Consider the following 12,623-nt stretch of genomic DNA (forward strand, 5'->3'; position numbering starts at 1 on the left):
ATGGATCAAATCCATTTTAAACTGCTATGTGTACATAGCCCCAGCATTGTCTGTTCTGACACACTTCCAAGTCAAGTGGATGGCTTGTTGTTGTCTAAATATCCTATTCATCGTTAATATTCATGCTATAACCAACTCTTCCTGCCCTTGTATTTCAAAGTACAGGAATGTCCATTTAGGGCAGAGTCCTTTAGTCTAGAACATACTTCTGCCTAGAATACATTATTATGCAAATTATTATGAATCCCCATGTCAATTTGCAAGTGAAAGCAAACAAAACAGTTGGAATAGAAAACTCAACAAGCTGCCTCAGTTAGCAAGAAAAAAATTAGCTCACCTGGGAAGAAAAAATGGCAAAACCTGAAAATTTCACATGCTCTTCACTCATCATGACATGGTGAGCTTTTTCAGTGCTGTGAAAACTGTAATTTCTGCTCCCACTAGACCACCCAAACCACCTATCTGGCATGGGCAGAGAGCAGCCACCATGGACACAAGGGTGACAAGTGCGTGGTTTGGATTATATCTGTTTATATCTCCAATTTCTTGAATTGTATGGTCTGCTCTTTGAAATGTTTGCATACACACACACAGACAGTTTTGTGTCATCTGCAGCACACAGGCAGCAGGCAGAAGAAAAACAGAGGTGTAGCTGAGGAACCAGCCTGGACTCTCCTCATTTTGTTTTTCTCATTTCAGAAGGGGAAGGCAGATTCTTTAACATATATGTTCAGTGCCTTTTGAGGAATAGTTCTGGAGAACAGATATAAGAGCAGGAGTATGGGTTGGCAGACATAGAGCTGTTTGTTTATTTGAAAGTTGAAATTAACGAGATGGTGGATTCTGTGTCACAATATCAAATGCTGTGTTTTCACAGAAAGCTTGTAGACTCAAAAAATAAATAGTTTTGGATGTCAAGAATCTCTTTGATTTCAGTCTGAGATATATCTTTACAAATGGGCAATACTTTTAAATAGCACACCACATATATGCTACTCTTCTCCAGGTGGAAAGACATCAGGGTGGTATAACAGAATTTAGTTTCTTTTGAGTAAGAGAGGAACTGAAAATTATGTTTATCATCTTTCATTTTATTTACAAATATACAAGCAAGGCATATTGGAAACATTAAACTAGTACAGCAGGCAGCAAAACTACTGAACCTGCATCACATTAGCAAACAAAGCAACTTGGGCCTCCATAGATGCCCAGCTGATTCCAGTCCAGCTAAACAGAAAGCACTTTGCCTCTGTCTAGGCTGAAACTTATAACAAATTGTTTCTTTGTTCCTCCTACTAGCTCTGATTGGCATCACATTCCAAAGACGGGAGAGAGATTTCCAGGCTATTAAGGAAAACTTCCCCAGTCATTAAAATCATTAACACTGTTTTGTCAAGTCCCAGATTAGCCATTAGTTTTGTAGGGTGAAAACATAGTGATAGGAGGGCCCATTCATGCTAATCAAGACAGCAAAACTCATAACATCATTTTGATGTGAATAGTATACCCATTCACCCCTCGTTAGGGTATGAATAGCCAATATGGGAAAGGACACTGCATTTCCACTGTGCTTAATGCACACAGGGCAGAGAAGTAGGTCTGCTCTACCAAACTACCTTTGGTACCTGCATGCCACAAAATTGGCATATAAGTTTCTGCAGATAGAGGGCAGAGCAACGAAGCTACTATCATTGTTTGTGTGCAGCAGGATCCCATGAACGGTTGCACATTTTCAACAGCTCTTCACACATGAAACATTCCTACTCCACATAGTAGACTTCTGGATCAGAGTGAAAGGGGCATTTTTTTATAGCCTTCTTTTGCCTGATTATGCTGTGATGCATTCTGTGATTAGGATTCCTCCATCCTCTGGACTCAGTAAGCAGGGCTTCAGGGTCTTGCATCTCCTCTTCTAAGCGAAGAGTCATCCCACTTGCTAGAACATTTCCCTGCCTGTGTCAGTTAGGTCAAGAGTTTTCTGTTTTCCTCAGAACTCCCCATTTCTCAGTGTTTTTCCCCCTTTTCTTCCCCCCTTTTTCTTACCCTTTGTTGCTTATTGGGGTTATATTGCTTGGTGGTGGTTTTTTACATTTTGAAGGGAGGAACTTGTGTTGATTATTCTCTTTCGTGGTTGGGTTAGGCTCCTTTGGCCCATGGATCCCTCTCCTTTGAGCAGACTGCCTTTCCTTTCCAGGTGTAGGCAATGGTCTCGCACCCCAGTCGACCTGTGGGAGCATGTGCCTTGATTGACTTGTTCGTGTGGCGCAGCACCTGGGACAATCTTGATACCTGATCACTTCGCCACATTCTGCTGAACATCAGGATTGGGTGTCCCATTTTCCTTGCTTGCCTCTCACTTACTTCCTTGTTTACCTCTCACTGGTTTTGTTTGCACACTGGCCTTAGTTGTTGTGGTATTGGGTGCCTTTACAGTTGGCCTCTCTTAAGTAGAGGAGATAAAGTTGCCAAGGGAGGCTGTTTTTGGGGGCCCTGTGAGATTGGTATTATTGCTACAATTTTCCAGCCTTGTTTTTCACGTTTGTGATTCTGGGGTATTATTTGTGTGGCAGAGCCCTTCCTGCAGTTCTGTGGACTCTGGGGGGGTGCCATTTTGAGGTCTGTTAGGTCGTGCTCTGGAGACATTGCCTGTGTGACAGAGTTTTCCTGTGCTTGTCAGGGGGTTGCCATTTTGAGAGATGTCAGATTTGTCCCAGCTTTTGTTATGTGGCTGCCATTTTTCAAATAACTCTTTCCCCACTCTTATTAATAGTCTGGGATTCTCTGTTGTGGCCTGATATCAGTGGCACATATTATAGCCTTCAGTTACTGTCGAGGGGGGTGATTTTTCTGATTCTACTGCATTGGCAACCTCAGGGGCTGCTAGGGATCCTGTACATCAATTATTCCCCACCCCAGAGCTGGGGGGGGGCTGTAGGTGTTTGCTCCCCAGGGGACTCTATTCCTTTCCCAACTAAAGATGAGTTCCCCAAGTTGTTATCCTGGATAAAAAAGTATATTGATGAAAGAACAAGCAGAAAGAGGAGGAGATCTAAATCTAAAAGGAAATACAAGCATGCTTCCAGGCAGCATAGCAGGAGAAGATCCCATGGATCTCACAGCCTGTCCAGCTCCACAGAATTTTCTCCTGTCTCTGGCAGAATCCTTTCCAGACATTATGGTTGTTCTCCTACACAGAAAAAGCCCAGGAGAGAGGAGGGAGAACAAGCCTCTGTAACCCCAACTGCACTTCCTGCAGTGGTTTCACGGGAACCCGTTCATTTGTCTGCTTCCCTCAGTCAAGAAAGTCTACTGCTGGTGCAGCAGGGACTTCTCAGATATCCGTGGATCAGATTGCAAAGGCAGTTCCATCTCTCTCCTCACTCTCAGCAGCTACAACAGGTCCATCCTCAGTGGTGGTCGCTGTTGTTGTCTGTGCCCTACCTGATCTGTCTGATTCTGAATCTAATCTGAGTAAAACTGGGGAAGAGGATGGTGAACAGTAAGAGAAAGAGGCTGAGGTGGTGTACAAACAGAATAAGTTGCTCTCCACTGAGCTATTCCATCCCCTTCTAATTAAGGCTCGCAGAGTTCTCCAGATGCCTGAGGAGAGGTGTTCCGATGGTGCTTCTACTTCCTCAGAGGTCTCTGGGGATAGGAAAGCCTTTCCTTCTGCTGGAACAAAACCTACTATCATTCCTTTACATGAGTAATTTGACAAAGTGTGGAAAGCAGAGTAGTTATAGCCTAACAGATCAAAGACAGTCTCTAAGTTGTCTAAGAAACTTTATGTGTTTCCTGGCCCTGTAATTCAGCAGCTAAGTTTCCTGGTGGTAGACTATCCGGTGGCAGCCTTGGCTCATTGCCATAGAAGGGGAAAGTGGTCCGAAGTACTCATGTGATAAGAGCATGGAGAGTGCTCTGCATCCCAGCTTTGATTCTGACAAAATGATATTCAAAGCAGCGGCTGCCTCATTCTTATCATGAGCAGCTTACCTTTGGGCGGAGCAGCTGTTACATGAGGAAGACACGCCCAGGTCAGTTAAGGATGCCCTTCAGCAAATTTTGCATGCTTCAGCACTGGCCTCTAATGCTTCCCTTGATGCCTTCCAATTTGGTGCAAGTTTAATGGCAGCCACTGGCTTCATTAATGGGCAGAGGAATCTACCTCCTGAAAGAAACTCCTTAACCTTCCGTTTGCAGGTGAATAGCTGTTTGGAGAAAAATTGGAGGCTTGCCTGGTGGAAACTAGGGATAAGAAGAAGGCTCTTCCTCAGCCCCCCAAGGATAGTCATAAGAAATCTTAACATCAACAACAGCCATTTTGCTCCTTTCATCCTTTCTCAAGGGGTTGTGGCTTCCCCCTTGATAGACCCAGGTGGGGATGACAGGAGAGAGCAGGGGCTGTGGTTTCATTTCCCCAAGGGTCCAAAGAAAGAAAACTCTTGACAATCTCACACTTCAGAATACCCAGAAGGTGGGAGCCCGACTCCTCTCCTTTGCCAACTGGTGGGGAGAAATCACCTCCGACAGATGGGTGAGGGAGACAGTGTCCTTGGTCTAAAGCAGTGTTTCCCAAACTTTTTTTATTTTTTTGTTGCTGGACTACAACTCCCATCAGCCCCAGCCAGCATGGCCAATGGTCAGGAATTATGGGAACTGTAGTCCAGCAACAAAAAAATAAAAAAAGTTTGGGAAACACTGGTCTAAAGCATCGAATTTGACCAGCTTCCTCAAGATGTCTTTGTCTCCACTCTGAAGTCTACATGCTTGATCAAACATCAGAAATATTGGATGGCGATCAGGCACCTCCTCAAGATAGAAGCAGTAGAGCTGGTTCACTCATCACAGCAGAGATCCAGGGTCTATTCAATTTTTTTAATGCCCAAGAAAAACATTGACGTTTGGGCCATATTGGATCTAAGGTGGCTAGACAGGTGGGTTTCCAGGAAACACTTGAAGATGGATACCCTCAGGTCCATTGTAGCAGCACTGACAAATGGAGACTGGATGACCTAGATGGATCTCTCAGAGGCTGATCTCCACATTCCAATTCAACCCACTTACTGGAACTTTCTGAGGTTCTGTTATGCCAACTGCTCTTCAAATATTGGACGTTGCCCTTCAGCCTTTCCTCAACACCGAGGGTCTTTGCCAAGGTGCTGATGGCAGCGGTGCCCACTAGCATGGTGTGCATACACCTGTATGTTGATGACATCCTGGTGAGGGCGCTGGGTCAGGGGTCCTGTGGGTCAGTGACTCAGATCACTCTGTACTGTCTACAGAGCCTGGGGTGGGTGGTCAACTCTGAAAAGAACTCCCTAATCTTGGCACAGTCTATAAGCCACCTGGGAGTGGTGCTGGATACTGCTTAGTTCAAGATGCTTCTTGTTTAAAAAAAACAAATTGTTTATTGTAAAGGTTTTCAGATACATGAAATGAGACATGATGTCCAACATTCAACAAAGACAATGTCAATACAATTAGAAAATAAATAAATATAATGACAGTAATAAAGGGAGGGGTGGGTGGAAAGGAGGGGAGAGGAGAGAGTTCAAAATGTCTGTGACTCAGGAAAGGGTGGTCAAGCTTCAGACAGTCCTGTCAACAGTGAGGTCCTTGACAAGGGTAGGCTCAGCTTCAGGGCCTGATGGTCTCCTCCTTCAGCATCATTCACTGGTCCGGGTTCCATTCCAGGGAACATCTTCAGCTTCTACATTCCTATCAGGATGGCATCACACAGAAGAGATCACGGAAGTTGGTCATTGCAGATGCTGTGCATCGGGGGCTTTGATAGTGACTGGCTCCTCACAGGCTAGAAACAGGAATGGATCTGGAGGAGCCATTGAGGACAGTCCTCATGACAGACACAAGCTTCTCGGGCTGGGAGGCCCATCTGGGAAATCAGAAGGTCCAAGGTTCCTGGTCTCCCATGGAAGCTCAGTTGAGCATCAGTGTCTTGGAACTAAGAACTGTCAAGGCTGGCTCTGAAGGAGTTTAAGATGCAGCTCCGGGGCACCCACTTGTTGATATGCACCAACAACACCTTGGCCAAGGCATACATCAACAAGTGGGAGAACTCATTCCTGAGCCTGGGCGACGAATGCCTTGGAAATGGTCTGGCCTCCTCAAGTTCTGTATGCTTTTCCACTTTTCGGTCTCCTTTCAGCACACAATCCAAAGAATTCAATCCCTCAAGGCTCAAGTGATCCTGATAGCTTTATTTTGGTCATTTTGCTTTCCAGACTTTCTGAATCTCTTGGTTCAGGGAGCATGAGGTTCATAGGGGAAACAGGCAGTGTCAAGTCCAAGTGGAGAGCAGGCAAGAACAGGACTTTAAACAACTCTAGGTGGGGGAGTCCTGCTGGTTGGCAAAGTCTCCTTCTGAGGCAGCTATAGAAAATTTTGTCTGTGCAGGGAGCTAGAACCAACTGAAGCCTTATGTAGGCTGTCAAGACCTGGAATGTGGTAGGCTCTAGCTCCCTAGAGGAACAGGCTAGCTGATTAAAGTCTACTCACGTTATTTTGTAGTCTTTGATATCTGTGAGGCTGGGGAAACCAGTATTGCAGAGGACTCATTCTCTGAGTCAAAGAATGGTGGCAGAGCTGTGTATTCCAACTAGGAGGACCCCAATAAGATATGGATTGTTCTCCCCTGAGAAAGGAATCTGAACATCATCCTCATCAGAATCCTTCATTGTAATATTGCAAGGTTCATGGGTAACAGGTCATGACACTCTGAGCTGTAATGAGAGTACTTCGCATTGTGGTGGCAGGTTCTGGCTGGGGTCTTTGGGACTTCTGTTCCTGGGGTCTTGGAGGTGACTTTGGGAGACTCAGAGTTTTGTACTAAGAGTGACAGTGAAGGCATAACTGTTTTCCCAGCTTCAGCCTGTTCTGCGGATTGGTCGTCCTCAATGGATGGTGTCCCTGAGTTGATTTCTCAAGGTAAGATGCCTGGTAACTCACCCTCTAAGGATGTTCCTTCAGATTCAGGCCCTGAACAGTGATGGGTACATCTTTGCAAGAATGTGAAATATTACTTTGCATAAGACAAATTGCCACATATATAGCCATTTACAATTTAGTGGATTTGCACTAATATCCATGCAAAATGGTCCATTGTGCTGAAGTTAGAGAGGAGCAGATCAGTCTAATTCATGTCAATTTTATGTGTTCTTCAAAAGTTGGTTCTGTCTGTTTTCCATGTTAAAAAATAATTTGCTTGGAAATGTGCAGTTAAATACATATGTAAATATGTTTTTTTTTTAAAAGCATTTCTAATGTATTTCCAAATCTACATTTTTAAACACAGTTTTTGAGCCAAGAACTGTATCACAAAATTTGGAGAAGTGTGAAATGTGAAGGGTAATTTGTTCAGATCTGCACATCAGGTGTATGCAGATCAAGTCAGTTCATATCATAATTTACAAAAATTTAATTCCTCAAGCATCCCTAGCCAAAGTGCTAGTTTACACATGTGGAAGGTGGATCTTCGGATGTGCCTTTCTTGCCTACATGTAGCAGCCTCCCAGTTATTCAGCACACACCAGTCCCATATCAATACAGTCTCAGCAGTTGTTAGATTAGGGTGAAATAATCTCACTTTATAATTCTAAAATGGGAACAAGGCAAGACACTCTGAACCTGCTCCAAGGCAAGTCGCTTCCTTATTACATCACACAATCCAGTGCTCAGCTTTGAGAACTAGCTCAGATTTACGTCTAGATAAGCCCTGATAGCTGGAGCAATGACTTGGTGGGGGGAGATTCTCTCCCCCTCATCCTGTCCACCACCATCTTCAAATTCAGTGATTCTGAAAGCTTCTGAGGCGAAGTCTCTGTGTAGCTTACAGCTAGACAGTCAAACCATTTTTACTTCCCTTCCCCCAAGTCTCCCACTGATGTACTGGAGCAGGCCTGCATACAGGGCAGATCCTCCAAGGAGCTGTGTTTTAATGTTGCAATTTGATTCAATTTTCCACTCTATAAAATTACCCATCATTGTTCGTTGCCTCCTAACAGATACCTTCACTCTTAATTTAACAATCCTATCGAATTCTGCCTCGGAAATTGGAAAAATTTATCACCTGTGAAATTTTATTTTTCCTTGGTTGTATCTGTTTTTGTAAAACTTCATTAGCGACGATGACTTGCTGAGGAAATTATCTTTCTCTCTCTGTCTCTCTACTTCCTCCATATCAGTCTCATTCCCTTTTATTCTTAAAAAAGAAAGAAACACTCAACCACAACTAAGATTTTTATTTCCATGATAATAATAATAATAATAATAATAATAATAATAATAATAATAATAAATACTACACAGAGACAGAAACAAGCAAACAAAAAAACTCTGCTGAATTGTCAGAATGCCACATTGGATCAGACCAATGGTTCATTCTGCACAATATCCTATTACCTTTTTCTAATGCCCAAAAGTTTAAATCTGTTAAGGAATGTCCACATCTAGCAAAATGATCAACCAGGGGAGTTCCTGATCTGTTGTTTCTGATGTTGCTTATGTGTTCCCCTATATGCTTTTTGAGGACTCTTGTTGTTTGACCTACATAGATTTTAGGACAGCTACACTGGATGATATAGACGACATTGGATATATTGCATGTGGAAAATTGTTTCAGAGTATATTTCTTCTGATTAATAGGGTTGATGAATTCTGTCTTCTTGTTCGTAAAGTTGCAGTAGGCGCAATGGCCACAGGGGTGGTGACCCCTGGGAGCACTTGTGCCCACTGCAAGTTCAGGGTGGTGTAAATTTTCTCTGAAATTACTCCTAATCAGTATATCCCTTAGGTTTTTTGTTCTTTTAAATGAGATCATAGGTTTCTCTAAGCATCCAGGGATATGTTGTATAATGTACCAATGCTTGTTGATGCTGTTCTGTAGCTTGTTGGTGATGTGGTTAAAGGCCAAATTGCACTTAATCGTTCAGAAACTGTTTTAAGTTTAGGTTGTAAGAGCTCTGAACGTTTTTTGAGTGAGGCTTTCTTGTAGTTGTCCTCTATTACATTGTGCGGATAGCCCCTCTCCATTAGGTTATTCTTCAAGATCACAGGTCGGTGTCTGAAGTCTCTATTAGAAGTGCAATTACGTTTGACTCTGAGGAACTGGCTGTAAGGTAGATTTTGTCTTAATGTCCTGGGATGCGAACTATCAGGGTTTCTTATACAATGATGTGCACAGATGATTTCCTTGTCTGATGATTCTAAGGTCTAGAAAGTTGATTTCAAGTGGACTATAATGAAAATCAAACTGGATCTGAACATTCCTGCCATTAACCCATACAACAATTTCTTGTAGATATTCGACTCTACCTCTCCAGACAAGAAAAACATTGTCTATGTACCTCCACCAGCATATGAGTTGTTCAGAGAAAGGACTGGGAGTGGTTATAACCTCTTTCTCAAAATGTACCATATATAAATTGGCCACTTCTGGGGCCATAGGGCAACCCATGGCTACCCCTTTGTTCAATAGGCCTTCGGAAGCACCTGCCCTTGACAAGGGAAGCACCATGGATTCTTCTGGGAAGAGTGCTTGTGCATATATGGTTATAGATGGCTAGTCAGTGATGTCATTGTGGCATTCTAGCTATCACTACACTTTGATTAGCAGCTTTCACACATGGAATATGGGGGAATGCTGTTGGTAGCTGCCCACCTGCTATACACCTTACATCAGCCTTTCCCAACCAGTGTGCCTCCAGATGTTGTTGGACCACAACTCCCATCAGCCTCAGCCAGCATTGCCAATGGTCAGGAAAGATGGGAACTGTGGTCCAACAACATCTGGAGGCACACTGGTTGGGAAAGGCTGCCTTACATCATAGGATTTCAAGTGGATGTGCCCTCCCCCACTTGAAACAGCACAGCTTGCATTCAGTACCAAATGTAAACAGTGCCAAATGCAAGCCACATTGCAAAGGTACAATCCACTTTCAGTAGACATCAGACTGTCTCAGAAGTTCCAATTGGGAGCTCCTGAGTGGATCTAACCCATCAGCATGGCTTGTATTCAACACCAAATTTAAACAGTGACAAATGCAAGCTGCATTTGCAAAGGTAAACTCAGAAGAGAAGGCTCCTGATTGTTCCTTTGCAGCTGTGGCTTTACCTGTCCCTGACATCAGGTGAATGACTGGTGGGTGTAGCCAAGGCAAAAATCCATTTCAGGCCAAATTAGGAGGCCTAGAAGGATATATCTCCAGGGGGTGGAGGGATCCTTGTAGTGGGTGATTCGATCATTAGGAACATAGACAGTGGGGTGTGTGATGGGCGTGTAGACCGCAAGGTGTTTTGCCTGCCTGGTGCGAAGGTTGCGGATATCGCCCGTCGTTTAGATAGTTTGGTAGACAGTGCTGGGAAGAAGTCAGTGGTCGTGGTGCACGTTGGCACCAACGACATGGGGAAATGCAGCCGTGAGGTCCTGGAAGCAAAATGTAGGTTGCTAGGTAGGATGCTGAAAGCCAGGACCTCCAAGGTGGCTTTCTCTGAAATGCTACCGGTTCCACGCGCAGGACCAGCCAGACAGGCCCAGCTTTGCAGTCTCAATGCGTGGATGAGACGATGGTGTCGGGTGGAAGGGTTCGGATTTGTTAGGCACTGGGGAACATTTTGGGACAAGCCGGGCCTGTACAAAAGGGACGGGCTCCACTTGAACCAGAATGGAACCAGACTGCTGGCACTTAAAATTAAAAAGGTAGCAGAGCAGCTTTTAAACTGACTGAGGGGGGAAACCCGACAGGAGCTGAGAAAGGTCCGGTTCGGAATAAACCTCCCCCCTGGGATAAAAACCAAAGAAATGATGAAATTTTAAAAGGGGTAGGCCTAGAAGTAGGCATTGTGAGAGCAGGGGCACAGGATATAAATTCAGAAGAGCAAAATTACCACAGGCCTAACCACAAGTGCCAAAGACACTTGAAGAGAGACACTGCTTACAAGTGCCTGTACGCTAATGCTAGGAGCCTCCGAACCAAGATGGGAGAACTGGAGTGCTTGGTCTTAGAGAAGAGCATTGATATAGTGAGCATAACCGAGACCTGGTGGAATGGAGAAAACCAGTGGGATACGGTTATCCATGGATATAAACTATATCGGAAGGACAGGGAAGGACGTATTGGTGGCGGAGTCGCTCTATACGTGAAAGAAGGCATTGAATCCAGCAAGCTCGAAACCCCAAAAGAGGCAGACTCCTGCACAGAATCGTTGTGGGTGGTGATACCGTGCCCCAGGAGGGACTTAATACTGGGAACGATCTATCGTCCCCCTGATCAAAATGCTCAGGGAGACCTTGAGATGAGATATGAAATTGAGGAAGCATCCAAACTAGGAAATGTGGTAGTAATGGGTGACTTCAACTACCCGGACATAGACTGGCTGCATATGTGTTCCAGTCATGACAAGGAAGCAAAGTTTCTAGATATTCTAAATGACTATTCCCTAGATCAGTTGGTCATGGAACCGACCAGAGGGACGGCAACCCTGGACTTAATCCTCAGTGGGGACCGGGACCTGGTGCAAGATGTAAGTGTTGTTGAACCGACTGGGAGCAGTGACCACAGTGCTATTAAATTAAACATACATGTAACTGGCCAATTGCCACGAAAATCCAACACGGTCACATTTGACTTCAAAAGAGGAAACTTCACAAAAATGAGGGGATTGGTAAAAAGAAAGCTGAAAAACAAAGTCCAGAGGGTCACATCACTCGAAAATGCTTGGAAGTTGTTTAAAAACACTATATTAGAAGCTCAACTGAAGTGCATACCGCAGATCAGAAAAGGTACCGCCAGGGCCAAGAAGATGCCAGCATGGTTAACGAGCAAAGTCAAGGAAGCTCTTAGAGGCAAAAAGTCTTCCTTCAGAAAATGGAAGTCTTGTCCAAATGAAGAAAATAAAAAAGAACACAAACTCTGGCAAAAGAAATGCAAGAAGACAATAAGGGATGCTAAAAAAGAATTTGAGGAGCACATTGCTAAGAACATAAAAAACAACAACAAAAAATTCTATAAATACATTCAAAGCAGGAGACCATCTAGGGGGACAATTGGACCCTTGGATGATAAGGGAGTCAAAGGTGTACTAAAGAACGATAAGGAGATTGCAGAGAAGCTAAATGAATTCTTTGCATCTGTCTTCACAGTGGAAGATATAGGCCAGATCCCTGAACCTGAACTAACATTTCCAGGAAGGGATTCTGAGGAACTAAGACAAATAGTGGTAACGAGAGAGGAAGTTCTAAGCTTAATGGACAATATAAAAACTGACAAATCACCGGGCCCGGATGGCATCCACCCGAGATTTCTCAAAGAACTCAAAGGTGAAATTGCTGATCTGCTAACTAAAATATGTAACTTGTCCCTCAGGTCCTCCTCCGTGCCTGAGGACTGGAAAGTGGCAAATGTAACGCCAATCTTCAAAAAGGGATCCAGAGGGGATCCCGGAAATTACAGGCCAGTTAGCTTAACTTCTGTCCCTGGAAAACTGGTAGAAAGTATTATTAAAGCTAGATTAACTAAGCACATAGAAGAACAAGCCTTGCTGAAGCAGAGCCAGCATGGCTTCTGCAAGGAAAGTCCTGTCTCAGTAACCTATTAGAATTCTTTGAG

General features: G+C 44.0%; 1 protein-coding gene across 7 annotated transcripts in view; it reads left to right on the forward strand.

The window, feature by feature from the left end:
* The window catches only part of SKAP1 (src kinase associated phosphoprotein 1), a 523,306-nt gene that overhangs the window by 432,215 nt on the left and 78,468 nt on the right, over positions 1-12,623 (forward strand). The gene's annotated exons all lie outside the window — the stretch shown is intronic.

The sequence above is a fragment of the Rhineura floridana genome, chromosome 11 (genome assembly GCF_030035675.1).
Source record: "Rhineura floridana isolate rRhiFlo1 chromosome 11, rRhiFlo1.hap2, whole genome shotgun sequence".
Classification (NCBI taxonomy): domain Eukaryota; kingdom Metazoa; phylum Chordata; class Lepidosauria; order Squamata; family Rhineuridae; genus Rhineura; species Rhineura floridana.